Source organism: Aphelocoma coerulescens, chromosome 2, assembly GCF_041296385.1.
Source record: "Aphelocoma coerulescens isolate FSJ_1873_10779 chromosome 2, UR_Acoe_1.0, whole genome shotgun sequence".
Classification (NCBI taxonomy): domain Eukaryota; kingdom Metazoa; phylum Chordata; class Aves; order Passeriformes; family Corvidae; genus Aphelocoma; species Aphelocoma coerulescens.
In genome coordinates this window covers 1697740-1717362 of record NC_091015.1, presented here as the reverse complement: position 1 = coordinate 1717362, position 19623 = coordinate 1697740, and positions in this window count along the sequence as shown.

Sequence of the window (19623 nt, the reverse complement as noted above, 5' to 3'; positions counted from 1 at the left end):
GGAGCTCAGTGTCCGTCCCCACTTCCAGCCGCGGGTTTGTTCCAGAACCCCGACAGTTTGACTCCCGAAACAGCCAAACGGGGCCGCACCAGGCTGAGTTTGTGAACTTTGGGGTAAAAGGACACGTTCAAGGGGGAATATGTGGCAGGCAGTTCGGGAAGGCTGCACCTTCCTGGTACCTCAGCAACGGGGCAAGGATGAGGGCAACGAGCGGCCGGGAGTTTGGGATAAAAGGAGGCTGCGCCCTCCGAAAACTCGAGAGAGAAAACCCCTCCCCAGTGGCCTCTCTCCCTTTATCCGAAGGAAGTTGCTGCACTCCTCTGTCTCCTTGATGGACACTGGCTTTTCAGAGCAGCATTTCCCATACAGAACCTTCAAGATCATCCAGTGCCGACCCCTGCCATGGGCAGGAACACCTTCCACTATCCCAGGGTGATCCAAGCCCTGTCCAACCTGGGCTGGGACACTTCCAGGGATCCAAGGGCAGCCACGGCTGCTCTGGGAATTCCAGCCCAGCCCCTCCCCACCCTCCCAGCCAGCAATTCCCAATTCCCAATCTCCCATCCAGCCCTGCCCTCTGGCACTGGGAAGCCATTCCCTGTGTCCTGTCCCTCCATGCCTTGTCCCCAGTCCCTCTCCAGCTCTCCTGGAGCCCCTTTAGGCCCTGCAAGGGGCTCTGAGCTCTCCCTAGAGCCTTCTCTTGTCCAGGCTGAGCAACCCCAATTCTCTCAGCTTTTCCTCATGGAGGGGTATTCCATCCCTCTGATCATCTTTGTGGCCTCCTCTGGACTCCTGTGTCCTTCCTGTGCTGGATTCCCCTGGGAAGACAAGGGTGGATCACCAGATCCCATTTTGCAGCTGGCAGGAGATGTCCCTCAGTGCAGGTGGCTGCAAGAGGGGACATATGACTTCCATCAACACATGCCATGTTTGGGGAAAGGCAGGAATTCCTTGGAGACCCATTGGACCCTCTCTGCTTCCAGATTTCCACCTTTTTGCTCCCTTTTCTATATCCAGGGAGGTGAGGGATCCAGTCCAGAGGCACAGCTTTGGTTGTGCCAACACCTTTGGCATCAAAGCACAGCTCTGGGGACTCCCCAACAAGGAAATCACAGAATGGTTTGGATTGGAAAAGATCTAAAAACCATCTAGTTCTGACCCCCCAAAAAAGGATGGGTTAAAGGCAGCCAGATTAAAGGTAAAACAGATTAAAAAGGTGTTTATAGTAATACTTAGAGTGCGATCATCACTTGTCAGGATGGACCTGGAACTTTAAAAAGTCTGGAAAATAAATTCCAGAATCATAAAAGAGCTTTAGTTGGAAGGGACCTCTCAGATCACCTCATTTGGAGTGGCAGGGCCACCTCCCACCAGACCAAATTGCTCAGGGACAGCAAAAGAAATCTGCTTTTAAATCATAAACAACCACGCTGAGATTAAATCTTCAGGAACATGAAATAAAATGCAGGAATATTTCCAAAAGCTGTGTGATTCCTGCCTGCTCCAAGTGCAAAGCACCTCTCACTACACCCCCCCCCACAAACGCGGGGAGGAGAACACGCCTTGCACCACACTTACACGCTGTTGTAACAACAACCCCCTTTGGCTGGGAGCACACGGAAACGCGAGACACTCGTCTGAAAGAGAAGGAAAGGGGGGGAAAAAATCCCAACCCCAAAGTTCCGGAGGAATTCTGAGCGAAGCAGCACAATCCTCCCTCGGGTTGGGATGGAGGGAAGGGGATGGGGAGAGAAAGAAAAGGAGGAGGGGGCAAGACGAGTTCGTGGTTAGATGGGAGCTCCCACCCATTTCCTTTCCTTGCCCTTCCCAGGCATGTCAGAGCCGGGAGCCAAGACAAATGCGAGTCTCCCGAGCCCGCGGACAGACAGACAGACAGACAGCACCGCGCACCGAGAGCCAACCCAGCCCTGCAGCGGCGGCGGGGAGGGGACGAGGGGGAAAACATGGACAAGGGGGCAGTGCCCTCTGCTGCCAAAGTGCCGACGTGGATGTGGAGGATTCCGAGGAGAAAAGTGAGGGATGGGGCCCTGGGAATCTGTAAATGAATAGCCAGGGAGGGAAGTTGAGCGCGGTTCGTGTGAGGGCAGCAGGGGTCACCTGAGGGCTCGGATTCCCAGAGGTGAAGCGGATCCGATGGTGTCTAATTCCCTCATTGCTCTGTTTCCGTGAGTTTCGATGAGCTGGGATCCTTGTCCATCCTTGGATTCCTTGAGCTGGAATCCTTGGAGATGCTGGGGAGTTCCCAGAGCTGTGTTTTGATGCCAAAGGTGGTGGCACAACCAAAGCTGTGCCCCTGGGTTGGATCCCTCACCTCCGTGGGATGCTGTGGATCGGAGCTGGGCATGCACCACAGCAGTTCCAGAGGGAAACAGAGGGCAAGGGAGAGGAGCTGTGAGGAAGCTGCACCCCTTAAACACCTCCCAAAAAACATCTCCAGGAGAAGAGCGGCTGTTGCTGAGGAAAACTGGCAGAACTCCTGCAGTGGGCACGGCTGGAGGAGCACGAGCAGACAACAGCAGGTCCCTGTCCCCACTTGGGGCCACCAGACCGTAATCGGGGGCTCTGCCACCTATTTTAGCCCTCCGAGTGCTCATCGTCCATGGAAACAGAGCCTGGATCCACCTGCTAGAGGGAAATGAGGTCTGGAGGAGACCGTATGTCCCCTTCGCCTATTCCAGGTGTCCCTTGTAGGGCTCTCCCAGTGTCACCAGTCTGCAGTCCCCTCTCTCTCTCTGGCCACACCTTCTCTCTTCACATCAGGAACCTTCTCCATGGTGTTGGAATATTCCTGTGAGCTTTCCACCTAATAAATGTCCATGCTATAAAATAATTTGCGTAATAACATAAATAATTTGCATATAAAAATAAGAATTTAGCTGTATATGAGCAGGGTCTGGCTATATTAGTGTTTATTTCGTCTTTAATACTCAGGGTCACATTTTCAAGACTTTTTCTTGAAAACTGAGGAATAAAAACTTTCCTCCAGCACGTTTTGGAGGCACACATCCCCTCCTTTGAGCTTTGGGAAAAACATCAGTTATTAGGAGAGAGTTTTAGATAAATCATAAAGGGGAAATGAGAAAAAGAAAAACAACAAAAACAACCAAACCGAAAAAATCTTGAAATCTAGAAATCAGGAGTTGATGGTCTGTCTGACACAGGGAGGAATCTCCAGTCTGATCTTCATGTCATTACGAGCAGGAAAGCCTGAAAATCGATGGAATTTTTTAATGGGGTAAAGACCCCAATTTACAGGTATAATTAGGTAAACCCCTTATTTTCATATCCTCATTAGAATGATCTCCATCACAACCCCCTCGCAGTCGTAGCTCTTGATTTCCCACTCTTTTACCTTTCCCATCTTTCTCCTGTCCCTCTTCTTCCTCTCTTAATCCCTCCCAAATCCCTCTCCAAAACAAAAAGTTTTTTGTCTTGCTCACACGTGTCCAGGTGGGATAAGAGGAATCCAAGGACTGCCTTTCCTCCTCTTCATTTTCTTCTCCGCCATGCCATGTTTCCCATGAAATCAGAACTGGAGTCCTGCCCTCGGAAGGTGCCAAATAGAAGAAGAGGAACAGTTGGGTGCTGTGGAAATCGGGGGTTGCAGCACAAGGTAGGAACCAGGATTCCCATTCCCAGGGCAAAGCTGGAATTTCAGGGAACACCTGCTTTGTTCTGACATGGAGTGCGAGCAAAGCCAAGGAATTCCAGATTCTCAGCCTCTTCATCAAAATCAACACAAAGGAAACTGAATCAGGAACTTTGGGAATTAAAGGAACTGCAGCCAGAGTTTGTGTTCACACCTACACCTGCAGTTCATGAGCCCTGTGGGATGGGTTTGGTGCAGATTGGAAAACCAGGAATGATATAAAGCCCTAATCAGTAGTTCACACTTCTTCCTTACTCATGGATGTCATCACATCCATGCTGGATGAGGGGCCAGGGAACAGGATTCTCCAGTTTGGGTGTGCTTTGCGTGGCAACTCCACCGCAGGTGGAGGAGGGGGGAGGAAAGGATTCCAAGATTTAATGAAAAGCTCATGGATTGGGATGAGGGCAAGGAGAGGTGTGAGGTGTCCTCACTTCCAGAGGTACTCCCAGCCTCTCTGGGATCCAAGCAGCAGCCAGAGCTGTTTGGAAGATTATGGATGAAGGAATGTGAGGGCATCCACGTGCTGAATTACAATGGAACCAAATATAGTCCAAATGGGCCCGGAATTGGACTTCCATGATCTTTGTGGGTCTCTTCCAGTTCTGGATATTCCATGATTCTACAATTAATACAATGAGAGATTAAGATGTGGGAATCCCTCTCTAAGTCTCCGATTTATTTCATAAGAAGGTCAAGAATCCTTTTCACCACAGGGTTCCAACTTCAGGCGTCAGAAGAAATCCAGGGATCTTTTCTCTTATATAAAATTTTCCAGTAATTTTGAGGAGGGGCTGACCTGAGCCTGAGGTCACCCAAAATGTTTCTCTCTCTTTCAGTCTCCTCTTCTGTGTGTCACTGCTTGGAAAAGGCTTGTACAGGACCTCAGCCATGCCATGACCTCGTGACATCCCAGGATCACCTGTGGGAGGCCGGATCACCTAAAATTCCTTATCAAATTCACCTCACCTTCATCTGGGGAGCATAAAACCTCTGCTTCAGCATTTGTCCTCTCTGTCCAATGCTGAGGGTGAGTGAGGGATTCAGGCTGTTGGATTTTTAGGACACGGCCGCCAAGTTGGAGAGTTGAGAAAAGCCAAAATGAGGAACTGGAGAAGCCAAGGAATGATTCAGAGCAAGTGCAAGACAAGAGAGTGGGAAGCCACAGCGTCGCCTCTGCGTGTCCAAACAGGGCAAGGATCCCACAAGGCAAAAACAAAGTCAGGTGGGCTGGGAAGAGGCAAGAAAAAGGCGTCAGAGCTGAGAGAGGCGGGTGAGAACAAGCCACGGAAATGTGGCTGCAGCCAAGCTGCACACGGAGCAGCCAAGAGCAACGGAGTGACTCCTTCCGATCCCAGATGGGTGGAGAAACCACAGCTTTGGGTTTCTGCTCCTGGCCGGAGTCTCCTGGGGAATGGACTGTGGTCAGCTGTAACCGAGCGGTCAAGCAGAGAAGGAGAAAGGTGAAGGTGGAAAAGGGGTCCGGTGAAATATTCGCCATCCCTAGAAGTGTCCAGTTCCAGCTTGGACGGGGCTTGGAACAACCTGGGATAGTGGAAGGGGTCCCTGCCCATGGCAGGGGGTTGAAACAAGATCCTTTTCAAGGTTCCTTCCAACCAAGCCCACTCTGGGATTCTGTAGGAAATATCCAGGGCCATATTATAATTTATCTTCATCAGGTAGCTGCCAATCTCAAACATTAATTAATTAAAGCCCCAGTACCTGAACTGTTGATTTGTCTTTTCCTCTGGGGAAAAACATCCATTAACAAGAAAAGAAAAACAGATTTTCAATCATCTTCCTCATACCCTTGAAAGTTAAAAGAAATAAAATTATCCCCCTCCCAAAAAAGGGCATCATTCACAAGAAATCTGAAATAAATTAAACCAAACAATATATTAATAATTAATATATAATTAAGAAATCATATTAATATATTAATAATAAAACTGGTACAGGTTTGATTATAAGAAAGGAATAGTGAAATGTAAGACTTCCATCCTTATTTATGGAGGAAGGGATGATGGAATAAGTTGATAAAACACTTTTGCCAATCTTCACAATATTTGATATTTTTCTTGCAGTTTCAGCTTGAAGGAATTAGTCATTATATGGGGAAATGAGCTCTTTTAAAACAAAACAAAAAACAAACCAATTTTCAACATTTTTTTTAGCCTTCATAGTGTTCAAACAAATCCTGAGGAAGTCAACTTTAAAAGAAAAATAAATATCATCCTGTTCAATGAATTTTTAAATCAGAACTTAAGGTCTTCCTCCTTCTTTTATATCATTTATTTCTTCCAGCTCTTCTGTGCTCCCCGAGAGGATTAATCAATCAAAATGTTGTTATTCATTCACACCAATTTAAACACATTTATTCTCTTTTAATACCTATTAATGAAGACAAAATTAAATTTGGTTGGAATACCATCATCAAAACAGGATCTCAGACATTTATAGCAAGAGCATTAAAAATAAAACTATCAAGAGTTAATTTAATCTCATTTCCCTGCCTTTCTCACGTCCAGAGTCTGTGTAGAGCCTTAACTGTCTTTGGATACACAGAAATTAGAAATTTCCTGATTTCCAAGATGGAAAATGGAATTGAGGATGTCTCTCAATTTATTTTAGGATGGTTGAATGAAAGTAGGAGGGTTTCTCCTTATGGAATGTGCATTTCCCTACATTCCTGAATAAGCAGGGCCTGAAGTGATGGGCTTTGATGGAGTTCTCAGCACTGCAGGCAGCTGGGGTGACACTGCTGCCATCACCAGAGAGAAACTCCCATCCCTAAGCTGCAGGGAGAGGGAAGATCTGTTGGAATGAGCCCAGCCAGGAAGTTGATCCCAGAACTGGAGACAGGCTGGGAGAGCTGGGAATGTTCACCTGGAGAAGGGAAGGATCCAGGGAGAGCTCTGAGCCCCTTGCAGGGCCTAAAGGGGCTCCAGGAGAGCTGGAGAGGGACTGGGGACAAGGCATGGAGGGACAGGACACAGGGAATGGCTTCCCAGTGCCAGAGGGCAGGGATGGATGGGAGATTGGGAATTGGGAATTGCTGGCTGGGAGGGTGGGAAGGGGCTGAGATGGAATTGCCAGAGCAGCTGTGGCTGCCCCTGGATCCCTGGCAGTGCCCAAGGCCAGGCTGGAGATTGGGGCTGGGAGCAGCCTGGGACAGTGGGAGGTGTCCCTGCCATGGCAGGGGGTGGCACTGGATGATCTTGAAGGTCCCTTCCAACCCAACCCAACCCAGACCCCTCCTGGTGTTCTGGGATTCCTGTCACATCCGTAGCCTGCTCACTTTTCCTGGCACCTCGTTGAAGTCACATCCCTTGGAAGAAACCTCCACCAGTTCCAGGGATTGAAGAGGGTGTTTATATCACCACATTTCTCTAATCCCTGTCTCTGCATTGTCTGCAAACAGTAGGAGAAGGGGAATGCAGCCTGGAGAGCCTGGAGTCATGGACACCTCGTGTTGGATGGAGGACAGGAACCAGCCACGCTCGTTAGTCCTTAAATTAGCAAAGCGCTGCCAAGGTAACGGCTCTCTCCACAATATTGTTGTCTTGACTAAACAACTTTCCCTAAGCTCCGTTGAAATAATCTGTTTTTTCACCTGCAGGAGTGAAACATTTGAGCCGACATTCCAAGACGGATCTGGTTGAGGCCATAAAAATTTTGTGGTAACCTATATATTATTTTTATGCATATGCTTAACACGATGTGTTTTATGAATGTGCTAAAGTGCAATAAATCACCTAAAACGTGGTGTAAAACACTTCAGGCTCTTAGCAGAGGATCAGATGCTCCCACATATTCCATATATCCACGGGCTTGCACAGATGCAGGAGGGTAGGGACGTGCCATCTCCTGGGAGCTGCAGAAAGATGGGAATACGGCCGCTCTTCTGCGTGGGAGGTCAGGAGAGCAGTCGCTGGCTCTGTGATGGATTAGCAGCCAAAATGAAGACAGATAATGTGGAAGGATGGCACAGCTCCAGCATTTACTGGGTGTAATCCCAACAACTGGAGTTTCATAGGAATTACGTTGCAGGAGAGAGGGATTCTGTGTCTTCCAGTGGATAAAGACAAATACACTGAAATTCCTGCTTTTGCAGAAGCCCAACGTGAGAAGTCCTAAGGAAAATGGAACCCCTCAGCTGGCTCTGCTGAGGATCCAGAGTGGATGAGCTCCTGATTAACCTGCTGTTCCCAGTTCCTTTGGATTATGGATCTGGGACTGCAGCACCGTTCCATACCATGTCCTTCATTTTTTCAGCTCTGGCAAGTGTGGCCTAAGTTTTGATGCTTAAGTCAGGCTGGAAAAGCATCCAAAAGCTTTTCAAGCTTATGGGATTGGAAAAATTTGGAGATGAAGGTGCTTCAGAATTTTTCGTAAGCTGGACACCATTCACCGTCTCCAAGTCATGTTGGAAAAATTGGCATAAAAGAAATTTCCCTCTTTTATTTATTTGTTTAAATTAAATGGGGTCGTAATGATCCTTTTTGCTTATAGCACTTAAAAAATGTTAGAAATGGGTTAAAAAGATGGACTTGTCACAGGAATTTGGGCAACGATTTGATATCACTGGTCTGCAGATTTGATATCCTGCTCCAGTGGTCGTCCGTGAAGGACAGGGTGGGAATCTGGGAATGTTGGGGTTGTCCTGTGCAGGGCCAGAATTGGACTCAATGGTCCTTGTGGCTCCCTTCTAACTCAGGATATTCCATGATTCAATATCCTAAAGCTTTAAATGTGTAAAAATCAGGTGGATTTCAAAAAAATGGTGCTCTGAGCAGAGAAAGGATAAAGAGGTGAGTGTTTAATTTAATGTTTTTACTGCTTTTTGACTGCCTGGCATCAGGGAGCTCTTCCTGAGGGAGCTGCTGGTGACTTCAGTTGTCCAGGAACTCCCAATCCCTACACCCTGGAGTTTAGGATAAGGCAGCTCCAAGAGAAGCATCAGATGGGTGAGGTGGCAGGAGAGCTGGAAGCTGGAAATATCCCAACAAGTTTCACATCCTGCCCGTGCTCCACCAAAACCAACACATTTCCCCAGAGCACTTCACTCTCATCGAGGTGAGGAAGTGTTTTCCAATGGAAACATAATTCCATGTGACCAGATCTTAGAAAAGGTCAATTCAGGCCCCAGTAAAATTAATTCGGGTTCTTTGAAAGTGGGATGTCCACAGGGACCAGGTAATTTTTTATTTGTTTTAACAAATAATTTGTTTGTTTTCACTTGAGGAAACTCCCGTTGACTTTGGCTGAGCTCAGGTTTCAGCCCTCAGAACAGAGAGTCAGAAAACTCCAAATTATGGAGTTAAACATGAAAAACGGCCCTGGAGAAACGGGATGGATAATTATGGAGTGGGAGATCTTTTTTGGGGTTAGGAGTGAGAGGAAAAGGAGAAGCAGAAGGAGGCAGTGGCATAAAAGGTCTGGAGAGCAAACCCTGCTCTGCTGTTTTAGCTGACATCCATGTCCATGCCGGTTCCCTGCGATTCAGTATCCCTACAATGGGATCTCTTATGGACCAATTCAGGATCAGCCTCAAATTCCTGCAAAACAAAAAATCCCATGGATTCCCAAACCCACAGGATCCAGGAGAGGCTCTGGAATGGCAGAAGTGTGCAATGTAAGACAGTGTTTGTTGGTATCCAGGGACAAGCCCAGATTCGGGCTGTGCTGGGCATTTTGGGGCATCTCCTGTCCGAGCACAGTAAGGATTTAGTGGAATTCATGGAATCACCAGCCTGGTGGGGGGATCACGGCAATGACTTGGAGCTCTTCTCTCCCTGCTGGCAAAACAGGCTCCAAAGGGCTTTCAAAACATGGGAGGGGAAAGGAAGAAAAAAGAAGGGAAAGGAAAAATAAAGGAATCCGGGACAAGGCAGCAGTGCCAGGATCAGACACTCAAGGCTGGGCTTGGGACATGGCTCGGAGGTGGATTCATGTTCTCAGAGCAGGACACAGAGAGACAGGAGGATGCGAGAGCCAAGGGATTTTGTGTGGGTGAAGAAGGGGAGGAAATCTCAAATCATCCCCCTTCTCTGCCTTTCTCACTAAACTTTCAGCACATCAGTCCCAAACTTCGATGAGAAGAAACTCCCAGGAGATCCTGGTGGGCAACTGTTGATGAGTTGCTGACAGCCCTTTGGGTATTTCCAGGTTAAGCATCATAGAAACATGGAATATCCTGAGCTGAGCTGGAAGGGATCCATCAGGACCATCAATCCAGCTCCTGGCCCTGCACAGACACCCCAACAGCCCCACCCTGGGCACCCCTGGCAGTGCTGTCCAAACACTCCTGGAGCTCTGGCAGCCTCGGGGCCGTGCCCATTCCCTGGGGAGCCTGGGCAGTGCCCAGCAGCCTCTGGGGAAGGAACCTTTTCCTAAATCCAACCTAAACCTCTCCTGAGAGGGATAATGACTCCATCACTTCCCTGGCATCCTGTTCCAATGCTTGACAACGCTTCCAGAGGAAATCTTTTTTCCTAATATCCAATCTAAACCTCCCCTGGTGCAACTTGAGGCCTTCTCCTCTTCTCCTCTTCCTTGTTCTGTGATCCAGAAGTGGCCAGAAGGATCTGCTACCCTCAAATTTAAATAAATAGAAATAAAAAATAGATAATTATTTCATTAAATTGATATTTAAATGCCATAAAATAATGCCCTAAACTATTTTTGGCAGCTCAGTTTAAGTGTCTTCAGAAAACAAGATTAATTTGAACAGATGAGTTAAAAAAATCCAGCTCACATGGATTCCCACTTCCAAATTTGGGATCTCTGCCTCTTGGTTCTGCTGTAAATATTTCAAGGAGAAAGTAGAACATTTTCTTTGTTTCTTCCTCACAGTCCCAATTATTAAAACGGGATTAAAATACTGATTTATTACAGCACCGAGAGGGATAAGACTCCAGTGTTCTTTATGTAATTCGGACCAAGGCTCCCTTTTTATCTCTGCTGCCAAGAGCTGGAATAGTCACTTCCCACGGCTGCCTGAGTTGGAAATGTCTGCCAAAAGCACGGAGATTCCCAAACTACTACTGTCTTCCAGTGACCCATGAAAAAGCAGCTTCCAAATGCTTCCTCTAGGCAGACAAAAATATTAAACCACTCAGAATTAGGAATGGCTTGAGGAAATTTAGTGATCTGCTACCCTAAATCCTCTCCCTAGACCTAAAGTCAGAGACATCAAAGCTTGGACTGGCCTCAAGGCTTAAATTTCCAATTATTTCAAGTCCCATAGCTTTAATTTTTTGAGTTTGGGGGGTTTATGTCTTTCTTTTCTCACTTAAAGTGCCCTCAAGTGTGAATTATGTCCCAACCTGGAGCAGCAGAACAATTCTGAGCACATATTTCAAGCCACCCTGACCTCCAGACAACCTGCAAGTGGTAACAACCTTTCATCGCTTCTCCCTATTTCCCACTGGAAGTGGGAATATTGCAGCCCATTGGATTTTGTGCTGCTTTCCCTATGGAGCAGCTGGTTTGGATCTGGAAGTTGTGTAGCTGCACTTGAGCTGGTGCTGAACCTGAGTTATTTTGTCTCGCCGAGCTGTGCCATTGTTGAGCCGTAAATTTTCCTGCTGGAAGAATTGTATCTGAAATTTTTAGGGAGAAGGAAGGAGAGGAAGGTGGGGAGAGAAATGGAGGAGAGAAAGAAGGGAAAGGAAAAAGAAAAACAAAATATCTGCCACTATTTTATTTTTCAGTATTTTTCTTTCTTCCTTTTTTATTCCCTTCCATGTTGAAAATAAAGGAAAAACAATTTTTCCTTTAACCAGCCCATGAAAATCCAATGCAGTAAAAGCTTTGCAGGGCGATTAATCTGAACAATGTCCCTTTTCAATCTCAATTACTTCCCGGTGTGTCACCAAGTGAGGTGGGAAAGGGAAGGATCCTTCCAGTGGGAAGAGCCCAGCAGGCCCTGTCCAAGGTTCTAGTCCAGCTTCCCACCAGCAGCATTCCCTGATATCCACACCCACTTCCCAAATTTATGCTAAAATCCCCTCAGGAGCAGCTTCAGGGGCACTGTGGCTTCAAGTGATTATAGAGTCTGACATTCCAACACACCTGCATGGAAAAAGTGAGGTGATGGGACAGGTTTGAGTGGGTTTTTTCCTGTGTTTCCAAGTGGTGGTGTCCTGGGTTGAGGTGTATTCTATTCCCATCCTCATGGGCTGTTGAAATCAGGTGGGGCAGTGTTTCCTTGCCTCCTCCCCCCAGACTATCTTGCTGTTAATGGCCCCTCATTGTCCTGCAGCATGACTCAGAGATAACTCCCTCCGGACTATCTTCTGTTAACGAGCCTAATCAACACTTGGCCTCATGACTCATTACCCCATTGTGAGATGTTCCACCCAGAGGGAGGAACCAAGCATCCCATCGTGGATATAATCTGAGATGTTGAACACCAGAGACAACCCTTTCCACTGGATTTCCAGCGGACAGGAGCTACACAGCCACCACTGGACCTTCTGAGGAAGAGCAGACCCTTTTTCTACAGGATCACCGCTTCAGGAGGACTGCAGCCACCATTGTAACAGACTGCTACCACCACCCTGACACCTAACAGGGTGTCCAGTTGTATCCTGACTCTGTCACTTTAACCCAGTGTTTTCTGCCTTTATTTCTTTTTCTTCTTTTATTTCCCTATTAAATTGTTATTCTGACTTGGTGTCTGCCACCAGTTTGTTTTCAAATTAGTACAGGTGTCTTTGGAATAGTCGGAATCCATGGGAGATCCACAGGGAACAGAACTTTGTTGTCAAGGGTGGGGAGTTCGAGTACATTTATGGCTTCGTTGGGGCTTTCCACCAGTGTTTTGTGGCTTCCAAAAGATCCTGGGAGGGTCCACCCCCCACCACATGGACATGTGGAAGACCATTTGCTGCTAAAGTTCCTTCTGTTCCATGGAACGTCTGTTGTGCAATTACAAACTTCAGGAGAAGGGTCATTTATGGGAGAATTAAAATTCCCAAAGTTTTTAGGGCATTTCGTACCCCAGCTCCTTTCAAAGCCCAGATTTTACATGTTATGTGCATAGCCAGGTTCCAGAACTTCCCCTGCATTGTGCTGGTCTTTCTGGGCAATTTATGAGGAGAGGAAACAAAAAATTGTTTTTATTATTATTATTAATATTAATATTATTGTTATTACTCCTGGGAGTGCCAGGTGTTGCTGGGAATAACAGATTTCATTGGTGGCAACAACCACAACCAACTTTCCTTTCCATAGCCTGGGGAGAACCAAACTTGGCACAGCCCGTGGACAACTCCACCAGGACAATTTTGCTGCTTGAAACAACACCTTGCTTTGTGCACTCCTTGAGCCAGCCCGGAATTTAATCCGTGTTTCTTTAGAACTGAGTCACACCAGGCTGTTGATCTGAGCGTTCATTAATGAAGGATATTTTATGGAAGGTTAAAGAAATCCAAGACTGTTGTAGGCTGGAATGAAAGCCTTGGTGGTTTGTAACTCGTCGTCAAAGATGGTTTTCTTGTCCAAATATGGGACCTGAATACATTAGCAAAACAATTAATTTGTGGGACCACATCTGTGCTAATGAACTGAACAATGTCCACAGTGCTGGAATTTAATTTCCTTTATTAAGTGGTTGGAACCGTCTATAACAGGAACTTGGCACTTTTAGTATCCTCCCAATTCAGAGATGATTTGAGGGTTTGAATATTCCTGGTATCTCGGGTTGTCCAGAGAGTTGTAGAATCCCCAGGCCAGGTTGGCCGGGGCTTGGAGCACCCTGGGATAGTGGAAGGAGTCCCTGCCCATGGCAGAGGGTGGGACTGGATGATCCATAAAGTCCTTTCCAACCCAAACCTTTCTGGGATTCTCTACACCCCTACAGGACAAGGACAGAGAGGATGATGGATTTTCATATCTATGTCTCACATAATTTTAGGTGATATGATCCAAGCCTTTCCCGGGATCAAACACTTGTAAAAAGCAAAGCAGAGAAGGATCAGAGATAGGGAAACATGGAATTACACTGGTCTGACCCTGGGTGTACATCTTGAGCTTATTTGTGTCCAGTTCCCACATTTTCTATCCCTTTACACATCTTTCCCTGGCCTTTTATTCCCTGAGGTTCCTTTGTTTCTGCTGTTGGGACGCTGGTGGCTTCAGGCTGTCCCCAAGTCATCCCTTTTTTCCCTTGGCCACAGCACGAATCCTGGATGAAATTCCCTGCTTGGCCCTGGCCTGTGTCATTTCCTCTCTGAGGATGTGGAGCACTCCATGACCTCACCATGAGCAGGAACAGCTTTGGGGCAGGATTTACACAAGCAAACCTTTCATCGTGCCAGGGGGTATTAAAGGAAAGGGAAAGGGCCAAAGCTTTCCTAGACTTTCCCCTTTTATTCCATATCTTGGGATATTCTGATATCCAGGCAGTGGAAGGAGTGGGAGATATTCAAATCTCGATGCTGCAAAGTCATCTTCCCAAAATCATCTCCCTTTTGTTGCAGTGTGAGAAGGAGAAAATTTCCATTTTCCAGAGTGGTGTTTAAAATTTTGGCTATTTAGGGTCTGGAGGAAATGAGCAGAAATCTGTGAAGGTCAAAAATAATTGAAGTTTCAAATCTTCCCTGTGTCACCTCTACCAAATGGCTGCAGGTTGTTGCTTTTCCTCAGTTAAACATCCACAATCTTTATTTTTCTTTGTGTTTCACCTTAATTTTCTTTCAGTTTAAATTGAGTGGATCTGGATTAAAAGTCAAAAGAAATGAAACTCTTTCTTTCATGTGTTTTGGGAAAGCCTTCTCCAGAGGCAGGATTGAACACTGCCTTTTTGTCTCCCCGATTATTTGTGCCAGAGGAAAATCAGCAGGGAATGCTGTTAAATGGTTCAGAGATGGCTCCAGAAAAATTACACTCCCCAAATCCCTGGAGGCAACATCTCCAGGGGTCAGGAGTTCCAAGGTATTTTTAAAACCTCCCCAATCCTGAACATCCCAAGAGTCAAACCCAACAGAACATCTGGCTGTAATGACAGATATATTAATTAAACACATTACCCACCAGGAATATGTCTGTTGTCACCTGCAAGAAAGGAGAGTGATCCCGTGGTTCACGGATTTCATGGAAAGCCAAATGATGTCAGGCTTCTGAAGAAGTCGCCTGTGAAGAAATGCAGACAAGCCAAACTCTGTTCTTCCCCCAGCTGAAGGGTGGTTTGAAACCATGGGGTATCAGATGCTGGTGATTCCAGAGGATTTTCCAGACTCTTTCTCTGCAGCCTGTTTTTCTGGCTCTGCTCCCCAGTGCAAGGAATGAAGCAGGACCTGCAGTGTGGTCGTGAATTACCCTGGGGGAAAATCCACAGGTGACCTGGTGTGGTGGGAGGTGTCCCTGCCCATGCAGGGGGTGGAACTGGATGATCTTTAAGGTCCCTTCCAAGCCAAACCATGCCATGATTCCATGATCCCATTATTAACTACCTGGTTTCTCTTTGCTCCAACCTTTGGAGTATCCTGGCTGAGGAATAACCTTCATTGGGACTCTGGAGTATTGAAGGACTGAGCTTTTGCAGAAGCTTCTGACTGAGGATTTTTTATTTTAATCAGGACTGTTGGCAAACAAAAATGATGATAAATGAACTGCAGCTCTTCCCTTCCTCATTTTATTGCCCACCTTGGACCCACGTTATAAGAGAATCTCCTTTACAAAGTGCAGGTTATTGAATTTTCTGCTTTCTCCATGATTTCCTTCAAATGTGAGATTGGAGTTTCACTCTTTCCAACCATATAGACAACATGTCTTTAATAAAGATTTCTTCTTTAGTTGTCTCAAAGTCATCTCAAAGTGAAGTTTTTTAAGTGCTCAGAACCAGAGCCAGGTGAGGCATCCCTTAAGGGGGAATGCCTTTAAACTGACAGAGATCAGCTTTAGATGGGATATTGGGAAGAATTCTTCCCTGTGAAGGTGGGGAGGCCCTGGCACAGAGAAGCTGTGGCTGCCCCTGGATCCCTGGAAGTGTCCCAAGGCCAGGTTGGACCGGGGTTGGAGCAGCCTGGGATAGTGGAAGGTGTCCCTGTCCATGGCAGGGAGTGGGACTGGGAGATCTTTAAGGTTCTTTCCAACCCAAACCATTCTATGAATTATTTTTATTTTGACGTTCTCAAGAATTCACAAGGATGTTCCAGAAAACCTGACGCTAGCTAAGGCTTGAGGATCCCCTTCTCTAAATCCTATGTATGATTTAATTTATTTTAATTTAATTTAATTTAATTTTTTTTTCTGTTTTTCCTCATGTTCGTGTGAGTTAAAGTGGCAAATGAAACTTAAAGCTCCCGTCAAGCTCCCAATTTACCAAAAAAGAAAAAAGTTCTTGCCCAGCTTGTGAATTCCCATAATCTGCACAACCTGTGACACCAAATCTTTGTGAGATTTCACGTTTTGCTTAACAACTTCTTTAGGCACAAGGCAAAAATTAATTGGCCTCTGCAGTTTTATTAATTTGTCCATCACAATGGGAGGTTCACTTGCTGAGCTGAGGAGATCTGGTGAATCAAAGAGCTGCTTCTTTGCTGTCCTCCTGAAATGATTTAACAGCTTGGCATAGCACCAACAGCCACCATTCCTGCTGGCACGCTGGGAACTGGACAAGTGACCCCTGGAATTAAATCCAGGAATTCCCTGCCCAACCCAGGTAGGAGGATGGTTAAACAGGAGTGGAATTTTGATGTACTTTTTGCCCCAAAAAGCCCTGAGGACACAAAGTTGCAGCTGTTTCTTCTCCTGAGGGCAGATAAACAAACAATTATTGGAATGAAATAGCCTAAAAACCAAAGTGAGGTGACGAATTCCAGTTTGGGGCGCAAGGGAATAACAATTTTCAGGTCTGATAATGCTGCCAGCAGCACTTGGGTGGAGGATGATTCACCTGGTGATCCTTGAAAAAACTTGGGAAGGCTTCACTGAGCACATAAAAACTTGGGAAGATGCTTAAAGAATGCATCAAGCTGAGCTCAAGCTCCCCAGGTAGGATTGGAAGGAACACAAGTTCTCCGAGCATCAGAAGAAAGAGGTGTAGGACACACTTTCCAAGGAGATTCCAGAAGGGAAAATGGGGGAAAGGCAACGACGTTTTCTTTTGCCACATTTCAGAGATTAAAGTGGAGGAGCACAAGCGCTTTCTCTGTGTGGAGGAGATGAAGAACAGCTCCACTGTCATGAGAGAACCAGCAATTAATGGGCTCAGAGGGTTTTATGTAAGCATTAAAATTTTAAGTGCTTCGTATTTGTAGGGCTTGTTATTCCTGGATATTCTTCCCAAACCTGTTGAGAGACATGAAGCAAATTTCTGGAAAGTTTCCCTGGAGTTTCTTCGCGCAGAGCAGAGCTCGTTGTGTGTCTGCTTGGCTTCGGTATCCCAAAGATCCTGCGCTGTAGGAGTATGGAAGGTGACTGCATTCCATCAGCCCCTGGTGTTTGTTTAAGGTTTGGGGCTGACACACCCATCTGAGCTCGTGTTTATTCCTCTCTCCCTCCACGTCACACCCACCTCGCATTACACTGCCCGGACAGGCCAACCTTCCTCTTAAAATGAAGGGTTTTAAGGATCTATAGAATGTTTTCGTTTTCCCTGTTCCCCAGCGACACTCATCAGACTGTCTGAGTCTCTTAGGGACGGAGAGTTATGCAAGAAAACCCCAAAATGTGAAAGCTTAAGCCCACCCAAAAAGTGAAGGCTGATATTTCTCTCTCCCAGGCTGGAGGTGAAGCGAAAGCCACTCCACCGGATTGAATTCCAGCTTAATTTGGTGGGACAGAATTCTGAAAAAACAGAGAACCGAGCCTGGAGCTCCAAAATAAAGGCTGTAAACACAGCTACGGGAACAAGAGCTTCATTTTCCAGACAAAATGAATCAGTCAGGCCTGAAAAGGCAAAGCCCTTGGTTCCATCTCCTGACAGAGGGCTCTGCAATGGCCCATGGAACTCGCCTTGGCCTCCAGCACCGCGTTCTGTGCCTGCATCTGTCCCATGACCACATCCCTGCTCCCTGCTGGGATGGAACGGAGCTCTGGACTATTCCTCCCCTCGTTTGTATTCAGGGGAAATGAGAACACCCAGCTCATGGAGCGCGATCTGTGCAGCAGGACTTCAGCTCGCACCTTGGCCCGGGCCAATCTCACATTTTTTGGCCTGAGCTGGGTGAGCAGCTCGGTAAATTCCAGAGAAAGGCTGGTTGTTTACGTTTGGAAGGTTAATAAATTTGTTTGTTGGGGTTGATTTGGGGGTTATGTTTCTGTATTATGATTAATTCATTTATTATATGATCTTTCCCTCCTTGCTCACAGGATTTCTGACTCATTCAGCCAGCAGGACTGAATTAGATATAGAGTTGGATAATGAAGATTTCTGTTAATAAAACCAACATTTTGGATGTCTTTTATTAGCAGAACTAAAAAGCAGACAGAGTTTAAAACACAGAAAGAAAAGAGAAAATAATTTAATATCGCAGCTATGGAGAATTTGGATTTTACCCGCATTTATTCCTAGAATTCTGTGTTGATGTGTGACTTCAAACCTTTATTTTTTCCCCAAAGCTAAATTCTTGCTAAAGATTGTGGATGTACTCCGAGTACTCTTAGAGACATCAAAGTTGAGCAGAGATTTCTTTGAAACAATGCTGAAAAATGACAAACTTATGAAAAATCGCCCTGTAAGAATCACACCAGTCTCACCTAAATTCAGATTCCTCAACTTGTATCAGAATTTCTCTTCAGTCAAAGGAGAGAGACGCAGATCTCTGGATGAATCAGGACATGTATCCCTCACCCCATATTTGGAAAAGCCACCAGATTCCTAATTTAGGCAAAATCATTCAAGATAGGTTAATTCAGGTCATGGGGCCTTAATCCAACCTCCAACCTCCACGGAAACTTGAGTGTCCTGTTTCCTTCTGCCTCTGTTCCCCATTATGTAATTCTGTGTCCTCGTTTGCCACGGGAACCATAAAAACTTTGTCTTAAAGTGTCGTGATAAATGGGATATTATCTTAAAATATCTGCAAATGTGAACCCTTCCCGCTTCAGAGCAGATTTTCAGTGTCTCGCTGTGAAAGAGACATGGAAAATGTGTTGCACGTGAAGAAAATCGCGGATATTGTTTGGTCTCATGTTTATGAGGTTGGTGTTTTTCCTCAAAAACACTCTGGAAGCAGCTCAGGTGAGCGTTCATCTCATCCATACCCAGCACACACGGAATCATGGAATCCTTTAGGTTGGAAAAGACCTCTAGGATCATCACCACTGTGGTCACCACTAATCCATGTCCTCAAGTGCCACATCCACACATTTTTGAACACTTCCAGGGATGGGGACTCAACCACTGCAGGGCTGGACAACCCTTTCCATGAAGAAATTTTCCTTAATGTCCAAACTAAACATTGCCTGGTGCAATTTAAGGCTGTTTCATCTCATCCTGTCCCATGTTTTCTGGGAGCAGAGCCCAACCTGCAGCTCCCCCCTCCTGTCAGGGAGTTGTGCAGGGCCACAAGGTCCCCCCTGAGCCTCCTTTGCTCCAGGCTGAGCATTCCCAGCTCCCTCAGGAGTTCTCCAGCCCCTTCCTCATCTCCATTCCCTTCTCTGGACACACTCCAGTCCCTCAATGTCCTTCTGGACATGAGGGGCCCAAAACTGACCTCAGATTTGAGGTGTGGCCTCAGCAGTGCCCAGCACAGGGGGACAATCTCTTCCCTTCTCCTGCTGCTTCTCATAGAAACCAGAATGCCTTTGGCATTTTTGGCCACCTGGGCACACCTGGACTCATGTTCAGTCTCTGTTGACCAACACCCCCAACACCTTTCCCACATCCTGTAGTGATGCTGTGGCAAAAATAAAGGGATGTATCTTATTCCTGACACTGTGCTAGCACATCCCAGGATCCCAGGCCTGCCCTAACATCTCTCATCTGCTGGAAAAAATAG